The 10,112-nt window shown below is 35.7% G+C and overlaps 1 pseudogene; it reads right to left on the reverse strand.

Moving 5' to 3' along the window:
* Positions 1–4,154: 4,154 nt before the first annotated feature.
* LOC114230418 (40S ribosomal protein S6-like) lies at positions 4,155–4,726 on the reverse strand (annotated as a pseudogene).
* Positions 4,727–10,112: the final 5,386 nt, after the last annotated feature.

Genomic DNA, 10,112 nt, shown 5'->3' on the forward strand with positions numbered 1-10,112 from the left:
GTTGTCTTCAGTATGTACTATGTCAATCACAATGTTTACAATCTAGTTTTCTTGCTGTGGTTTGTCAAGTGAAACAAACGGGTGTATTTCTGACTAAAATTGATTCTTTTGTAACAGCCAATCACAACTTGATTTTCCTTAGAGAGTCTCCTTATTTAGTTCAGGCAAAAGATACAAAGAGCTATTGACTAGAAAATGACTTGAGCTCCAAACTTGTAATGGAACAAGGGAGAATTTAAAGGAAAAATATTGACAGAAAGAGGTGTTAGAAAATATACACTTCTCTTGCTCTCTTATACCAGTAGTTTCCCAAAGAGGGCCTGGGTGAAATAGATAAGAAATTTGTAGAAGAGAAAAATAAGCGTGACCTATATAAATTGAGGAATTTACTGCTTGGCAGAATTGATACTATCTTCCAAATTGGGTTATTTTGGGAAAAAGAATAACACTGCAAATATTTTAATTTGAGTTTCTTTTAGTTCTCACAACTGTCTAACTAGTGGCACATGTTAAATGACATAAAGAAATACCTTGGGCTGATAAAGTTTAAGTACTTAAAATTTTAGTATAATGTCATTGCCCTGATAAAAATCAATACAACTTGTTTATGTTCTCCTAGTTAGAAAGGTACAGTGAACCTTTCCAGGAATGATCCATTCATGGTACTATGTTAGATAAGTACTGGATATAGTCAAATAAAGTTTATGACAGTCCAGGGATCTATATATCTACATAGGAGTCTTGCTAATTTGTAATACCAGGATGTATTTTTTAAATCAAGTATGGGAAAGTATGTACATTTTCAAATACCCAAAAACTATGGGTGTGCATATATATATATGGGCTTGAGGGAAAATGTCCATATTTTTGTAGGGTAAATTTAAACTAAAGATGACTGATAGACTGTTTTCATAATAGTAGCTTTATCGAATATACAATTAAATTCATGCTTTTGAAGCATAGAACTCAGTAATATTCAAAGTTGTGCAACCACCACTGCTAATTTTGAAATATTTTATCACCCTAAAAAAAGAACTTTTGTACCCATTAACAGTCACTCATTCCTCCTCCCCCAGATCTAGGCAACCACTAATCTATTTCCTATTTCTGTGGATTTGCTTATTATGATAATTTTATATAAATGGAATCATATAATTTTATATAAATGGATTCTTTCATTTAGCATAATGTTTTCAAAATGTATTCATGTTACAGCATGTATCAGTACTTTATTTCTCTATGACTGAGTAATATCACACTTATGAATATACCACTTGATAGACATTTGGGTTTTCATCTTTTGGCTGTTACGAATAATGTTGCTATGCACATTCATGTACAGATTTCTGTATAGACATATTTTCAGCTGTCCTGGGCATATATCTAGGAGTATAATTGTTAGGTCATAAAGTTACTCTTTGTTCAACATTTTAAACATCTGCCATACTGTTTCCTAAACTGGCCACACCATTTTACATTTATAGCAATGTATGAATGTTCCAGTTTTTCCACATCCTTGTCAGCACTGGATATTCTCTATCTTTTGTATGTTACCAGTCTTAGTGAGTGTGAAGTTGTATCTCATTGTGTTTCTTTTTGCATCTCCTAAGTCTCTAATGATACTGAACATTTTTTTCATGTGTTCATTGGCCATTTATATATCTACTTTGGACAAACAGCTATTCAAATCATTTGCCTATCTTTAATTGGATTGTCTTTTTATTGTTGGGTTTTAAGAGTTCTTTGCATATTAATGGATACAAATCCCTTACCAGGCATATTCACTTACTTGAATATGTCCTTTGAAGCATAAAAGTTTTTACTTTAAAAAAAAATAACAATGATTTTTTAAAAAAATTTTAAGAGGGGAGGGATAAAAGATCAACCAAAGGACTTGTATGTATGCATATAAGCATAACCAATGGATACAGACAATAGAGGGGTGGGGGGTGAAGGCCAGCGCTGGGGGATGGGGGCAGGCTGGGAGAGGTCAATGGGGGGAAAAGGGGACATATGTAATACTTTTAACAGTAAAGATTTAAAAAAAATAAAATGTGGAAAGTATCTATAATAATAAAAGTGTAATATGCTAAATAGACCGGACGTCCTTTCAGACCCTTCCAGATGACCTTCCAGACAAAGCCGGGGCTGAGAGGGAAGCCCAGGTCCTGGGTCCCAGAGGGAAGCTGATGCCGGCAGCCGGAGGAAGGAAGGCCTACTCTTGCACGAATTTCATGCATCGGGCCTCTAGTATTTTAATACTTTCTGAGAAGCAAATGAAAAGCAATAATGGATTTTTAAAAGGACCACATTTGACAATATTCATTGTTTGGGGGAGGGGGGGAGACATTAACTAGCAAGCACAGTGCCTTGCACATAGTAACCACTACAACATTTGTTAAACTGAAATAATTTAAGTTGACTATCAAAGTACATTTTTAGGACTGGATAAAACTCAAACTGTGTGAGAAGTGTTGAGCAATTCCTTTTCATTGGCTTTTATGAATTGATTTTGTTTTCTCACAACAAGCACCCCATATTTTTTAAGTCATCTTCTTCTCTTTATGTAACTTTGAAATGCTTTCTCATATTGATGCAGTGTCAAAAATAGATTACAATAAGCTAGAGCAGTGGTTGGCAAACTCATTAGTCAACAGAGCCAAATATCAACAGTGCAACGATTGAAATTTCTTTTGAGAGCCAAATTTTTTAAACTTAAACTTCTTCTAACACCACTTCTTCAAAATAGACTTGCCCAGGCCGTGGTATTTTGTGGAAGAGCCACACTCAAGGGGCCAGAGAGCCGCATGTGGCTTGCGAGCCGCTGTTTGCCGACCACGGAGCTAGAGGTTTTCTTTTTGCTTATTTTTTACTTGAAATGTCAGTATATCTTAATAATTTAAATAGACTATGTCACGTATTTTTAAAAAAACAACACAATAAAACCTCGTTTGTGGTCTACATGGGTCAGCCCTAAACTGATCTACCTAAAGTTTTCAACATATTTGAAAAGGAGACCTATTTAAGACAGGTAAATTCTGTGTATACCTCTCTAGTATTATTTCAGTAGTATTTCTGGAGCAGCTCTGGTCTTCAAACTGACCTCATTAGTATTTCTGGAGCAGCTCTGGTCTTCAAACTGACTTCATTTTGCTCCTTTTAAATGGGAACAGCATTATTGTGGAGAATTCTTAATCTTGAGATATTGACCTTGTTTTTGTTCTTGAGAAGGACCATCTCCTATAAACCTGATACTCTCAAGAACCTCTTCTTAAAGTTCTTGCAAAGTGAAGATTGAAAAAACATTAATGCTGAGCAAGGACTATGGAATGCTTTCACCGGTCACTGAACTACATTCTCCCAATAAGTAAACTACTTTGGACATCTCTGGATTAAGCATGTACTTTCTCAAGCCACCAGGATTTCATGCAAGAATTGGTGCAAGAGCTGGAATTTTAAAAATAAATTCTAGTGACTTGAGCTGAGTCTGTGATTAATTCAGTAGCCACTACACGAGTTGAGTTAACCACAATTGCTGGTGCTCTCAAATCTAGAGGGGTTAAATAAGTGTAAATGAAGGCAGATGTATAAAGAAGACTGAATGTTATGTATAAATCCTCATGAAACTACACAAAAAGAAACACCACACAATGTATATACTTGGACTTACATCTTTCTTCTTTTAATATATCCCAATAGCTGTATACCATAAGTTTCATGTATTCTTATTTTTATTCATACCTAAGTATTTTTAAAATATATTTTACTGAGAGGAAGAGAGGGAGAGAGAGAGAGAGAGAAAACATCAATGATGAGAGAGAATCATTGATTGGCTGCCTCTTGCACACCCCCTACTGGGGATGGAGCCCACAATCCAGGCATGTGCCTTGACCAGGAATCAAAACCACGACTGCCTGGTTATTGGTGCTCAACCAATGAGCCACACTGGCTGGGCTATACATAAGTAGTTTTAAATACCCCTTATAATATCCTATTTGATCAATTGATTGTTTAGGAGTGTTATTTAATTTCCAAATATATGTGAATTTCCTAAATTTCCTTTGGTTATTGGTTTTTGATTTAATTCTGTTGTAATCAGAGAACATATTTTGAATGATTTTAAAATTTTTACATTTGTTGAAGCTTTTTGTGGCCTAATAAATGGTCTCCTTTATTCTCTTAGCCAAGAGTTTAGCATATTCTACAGCCTCTTTCTTATTTTTCTTAGTATGCTGTTTCTTCAGAGCAATATGCTGATGTTTGTGTTGCAGGACACATGGAGTAAAAACACCCTGAATCTCAGGTGCTTTGGTCCTAGATTTCTTACCTTCTTTGTTTAGAGGCTTTCCCACAAAGTATTGGTGGACATCATCTTCTTTGGAGAAACTGAGAAGTTTATGAATTCTGCCAGCTCTTTTGGGCCCAAGGTGACCAGGCATAGTAGTATCAGTGAGAGTGAGGAGGATCTCTCTCCCCATTTTTTACAATGCCCCTTCTCAGTAGCAGGTGGGCATGGCCATGGGTCAAGACACCTGCTCCATGGGGAAACCTGGTTTGTCATTCCCACCACTGATTTGAACCATATAACCCTTCCATTCTTCACCCAGAGCATCAGCGGCAATTTTTGTGGCCACATGCTGCTCATAAAAGGTACAAAGTTTGCATCATCATCTACTTCAATGAGTTTCTGGCAGCCAGTGACTGGGAAAGAAAGGTTCAGCATCATGAAGCAGCCAGCCGCCTCCGAGGTGCCATGAAAAAGAGGCCTCTCATTTTTATTCTTTAGACATAGTTTCTTTCAGTTCTTTGAACATATTTACAATAGCTGATTTAATGTCTTTGTCTATTAATTCCAACATCTGGGCTTCTTTAGGGACAATTTCTATTAACTTCTCCTGTGTATGGGACATACTTTGTTGTTTCATTTCATATGTCATGATTTTTTGTTGAAAAATAGACATATTAAATTATATAGATAGATAGATAGATAGATAGATAGATAGATAGATAGATACTCTAGAAATCAGACCCCCCACACACACACATACACACAAAGATTTGTTGTTTTTCTGATTGTTTGTACTCTTGTCATGTGTAGCCATTAAAGTCTCAGTTTAGTTTGCTCAGTGGTCAGCTGGATAGAGATTTCCTTAAATGGATTGCATCAGTAAGTCTTTGCCAGGGGGTTTTGTGTGCACGCTGGGGCACACCTTTCATGCTGTTGAGTGTGCGCTATGCCTTAGTCTTCACTTCTGGATTGTGCAGAGCCATAGGTGAAAGCTTAGGACCTTTTTAAGTCTTCCTTCAGCACACACGTATCCCTGACTACGGTCTTTCAAAGGACAGCCCTGCACATGTATATAGCCTTCAGGATTCCCAGGAGTATGTCAGAGCTTTTCAAAGCTCCATGTGGACATTTCATTCTTAGCTTTTTTTTATGTTTTTGGATCAGCCTCCTGTTTGTCCCAACTGTTCTCCCTGCCTCTGGCAGCTGCGATGTTAGACAAATTCTCCTGATAGTTTTGGACAAGTTCCCCTAAAGAAAGGGCTGTCTGACTGAGTGAGTTCTTGGTTGAGTCAAACAAAGACAAGTCCTGTGAGTGATGGTTTACAGGAAGCCCCCAGACAGGTCAACTAATGACAATTCTCTGGAATGGAACCTCTTAGGGAGCTCCCAATCCATTCTGTCCTACCAAAAGGCTGCTAGGCTAGTGGTTTCACAGTGGGTCACAAGGCTGTTGGCTTACAAGGATATCATAGAGGTGGTAAGACAAGGAGGGTACAGGGCAAGTTAAAACACCACAACGCTCACTGTTTTTTTCCTAAGATTCAACCAGTTTTCTCATGTAAATGGTCCATGAGTTGTTGCAAACCACTGGTTTTTATCAGTGTTTTGAAAGAGTTGATTTTGAAGACTTTTTTTTATCATTCTAGTTTATTTGTATAGAAAAGCAGGTTTTTGAGCTAGTGAATCCACCATACTGAAGAAGCTTTTTTCCACAGACTTCTTAACTTAAAAAGTACTAAGTTTTTTTGAAATGGTTTCATAATGTAGTATGTGCTAAATTTAAAATATTGCTTATGAGACAGATTAGAAACACAAAAATAGACCTAAACATACACAGGGATTTAGTATATAACAAAATGTCATTTCTAAACTATAAAGGGTAAAGAACTTTGAGATAATTAATGTTGGGACAATTGGATTAACTAATTACCATATAAGAAAAAAAGTTTGTATTCTGATATGACATTTTTCATCAAAAATAAATTCTAGTGGTGCTTCATATATGGAAGAATGAAAAATAAAATTGTGAAAGTACTAGAGAAAACATGGAATTCTTTTTTTTTTTTTGGTATATTTTTGACATTCAGAATACCTTCTTAGGCTTGACAAAACAAAACAATAACAACAAAAAACACAGAACCCATAAAAGATTGCTAACTTCAGCTACGCACACACAAAACTGTGAAATAAAAACCATCATAAATTCTACAGATGGTCAATAGACATATGAAAAAATGATCATCACTAATCATCAGAGAGATGAAAATTAAAACCACAATGAGAGATCACCTCACATCTGCCAGAATGCCTAGCATAAATAAATCAACAAACACGTACTGGCGAGGATGTGCAGAAAAGGGAACTTTAGTGCACTGTTGGTGGGAATGCAGATTGGTGCAGCCACTGTGGAAAACAGAATGTAATTTCCTTAAGAACTTAAAAATGGAACTGCCCTTTGACCCAGCGATCCCACTTCTGAGAATGTATCCTAAGAATCCTGAAACACCAATTTGAAAGAGTATATGCATCCTTATGTTTATAGCAGTACTATTTATAATAGCCAAGATCTGGAAACAGCACAAGTGCCCATCAGTAGATGAGTGGATACACAAGCTGTGGTACATTTACATAGTGAGTGGATAAAAAAGCTGTGGCTGTAAAAAAAGAAGGAGCTCTTACCTTTTGTGACAACATGGATAGACTTGGAGATTATTATGCTAAGTGAAATAAAGCAGTCAGAGAAAGACAAATACCATATGACTTCACTTCTATGTGAATCTAATGAACAAAGTAAACTGATAAAATAGAAACAGAGGCATAGATGCGTGGAACAGGCTGGCAGCTGTGAGAGAGGAGCAGGGGAAAGGAAGATTGGAGGAAAGAAGGTGAAGGGATTAGCCAAAGAACATATATGCATAACCCCATGGACACAGACAACAGTGTGGTGATGGCCAGAGGAAAGGGGTTGGGGGTGGATGGAGGTGGGCAAATGGAGGGAAATGGGGACATCTGTAATAGTGTCAATAATAAAAATGAAGTTTAAAAAGTCATAAATTATAAGGACATTCTAAAAACAGTGGTTGTTTTGTGGATGTGCTTTTTACCACAGATACTTCTGTCCTTTTGAATGTTCTGTAGCATGTGCTATCATTTTTTAATGAAAATAATTAAAAGGATTTTATTATCTTGCTATTTTTTACTTTTGTTTCTATTATTTGTTATATATGATAGCAAGAATAAAAAAATATTTTACATGATTTATTTTCAAGTTTAAATTTCCTGTGAAAATAAATCTACTCAATTAAACATCCATTATAGGATCATGTAGAATACATATATTTTGAATAAATTATACATATATCATGAACATATATTTTATATCATGTGTCCAAGTAAAGACACAAAAAATGTCCTTATATTCAATATAATCTGTTTATTTATATCTTTTCCCTTTTCCCCAATAAACTTTCTAGAGAAACAGATAGGTGCTGCTGATCAGATATACACCTGGAGCTACTAATAAGCTTGCCTCTACATAAAAGTAAACAATATGGCCTCTTGACCCATATTGATTTTTGTGGTAGTCCGTAGAGCTACTCAAAAACATTCTGTTTCTCCTTCCTTGCTCCAATTGAAGCTAAGTACATCTGTATGACTTTGACCAATGAAATGTTAGAAGAGATATGTGTTACTGCTGGTCAGACCTTCAAGTGTCATGTTTCCTTCTTTTTGCCTCAGTGATTGTAGAAACGTATGTCAAGGTGGTGACTCCATTAAATGGTTCTTTGAATGACCAGCCAGAAGCACACTGTGTCTGCTGACATCTAGCATGAGTCAGAAACAGACTTTTACTGTTTTTACCTGCTGTGACTTGGAGGTCATTAGTTATTTCAGCATAATGTTACCTATCCTGACTGATACAAATTCAAATCTCAGCTCTTCCAATAAGTGGCTTTATGACTTATAATGCAATTTAGTCCCAAGTAGAAGATACAAAGTAGAATTAATTTTCTCACTTTCCCTTTTTATTAAATAATGACATTGAGGCTCAAGATCAAGCAACTACTTAGTGGATGAGCAAAGACAAGTTAAGTATCTCCCCCAATCCAGTGTTTTAATATCATGTTAGCAGATATTTAGTTCCCTTTCTAGTGTTAAATAAAAAGCGTCAGCATTTTATTCTCAACTAGATTGAGACAAACAGCTCTTCACTCATTATTTTGACAATTAACCTAAGTCTACACAGGAATGCTGGAACATCAGTCTGTTTATCTCTGCATGTTATGACTTGATAACATTACTCAGATTTTTTTAGGTTGCACATTTATTAGGATGAGTCTCAAATATATGTTTCCACTTGCTGTTGACAAAGTGAAGTTCCAGTGTTGTCACCTTGTCGAAATTCAAATCCCAGATGTCAAGGAATGTATCAAAACCTAATTCAGAAAAGACAGAGATATTGCTTCTTATTTCAAATATTATTTAAAGTCTTTAGATATACTGCAATTCTCTTTGAAGAGCTCAGATTTCTCCCATATCAAAGATGGCACCCAGGGGCCATTATATTTCAGTGAAAAAATTACTAAACTCTTATAAATATGGTTTTGCTTTATTTATAATATTAAAATTACATTATTTTAAGTAATGTGATCTAGTGATAATTATTTTAATTATTTTACTTGCTTAAGTGTATTTTGGTATTACAGTATTTACTGTGTTGTATGTTGTTTGATTTCACCTCAGGATAAGATGTGCCCAAATATAGGCGGTATTATGAATGAATACTTGTTTTTAGCTAACTATAAACAACAAAGGTATAATACAGTGCTTTCAAAAGTGTAAGGTTGGTACATAAGTGAATAAAGTTTATAAAAGTTATGATTACATATTCTAGGTTATGTCAAGCTGAATATGGACACTAGTTCATTCAATAGTCAAGTAAATATTTATTTAGTGCCTATTCTATTCCAAAATAAAAACCCTGTGGTTATAGAGTTTACATAACTGTGGGATGATAGGAAATAAATAATTTGTAGTATATCAGGTAGTGATAAATTCTACAAAGAAAACTAGAGCAGGGTATGGGACTAGAGAAGGAGTGTTATTATTAATGAGGATTGTTTTTTAGGAGATGATAGTTGGGCAGGGACATACATGAAGTGAGGGAATTGCCTGAGAGTAGATTGTTACAGGAAGTAGCTGCAAACGAGTGTAAAGATCCCGAGGTAGGAGAATGTTTAAAGGAACTTGTAAAAAGGCCAATAAAGTGTCATGGGCAAGGGGGAAAATGGCAGGAAATGAGAATAAAATGATATCCAGAGCCAAATAAAGTAGGATCTAACAGGCTGCAGTAAAGATTTAGGATTTTATTCTGAGTGTTGGAAAACTACTGCAGGGTGTCCAGGAGTTGAGTGATAGGGCATAATTTATATTTTAAAATATTCATTCTGGCTACTGTGGAGAGAACTGTCTGTTGATTTACTAGAGCAGAAGCAGAAGACTTTGGGGGGGGGGCGAGGGAGTGGGAATCAGCTGATGAATCTAGAAGAGAGATAGGGATGACTTGGAACAGGATATTAATTGAAATTATCTCTTATCAGAACTTATTTGGTGAATTGGAAGAAAAGCTATGAGAAATAGGGAAGAATTGAGAGTGAAGGCAAGGTTTTTAACTGAGTTGCTTTATGGTGATAACTGCTATGATAGGGACCTCTGGAAAAATAACATGTTTTTCGAGGAGTAGGGGGAGAATCAAAGTCTCAGTTTTGGATCTGCTATGATTAAAAAGCCCATTTGCTATCCTAGAACAAAGTATGAGGATTCA

This window comes from Eptesicus fuscus, chromosome 11 (genome assembly GCF_027574615.1).
Source record: "Eptesicus fuscus isolate TK198812 chromosome 11, DD_ASM_mEF_20220401, whole genome shotgun sequence".
In the NCBI taxonomy this organism is placed as follows: domain Eukaryota; kingdom Metazoa; phylum Chordata; class Mammalia; order Chiroptera; family Vespertilionidae; genus Eptesicus; species Eptesicus fuscus.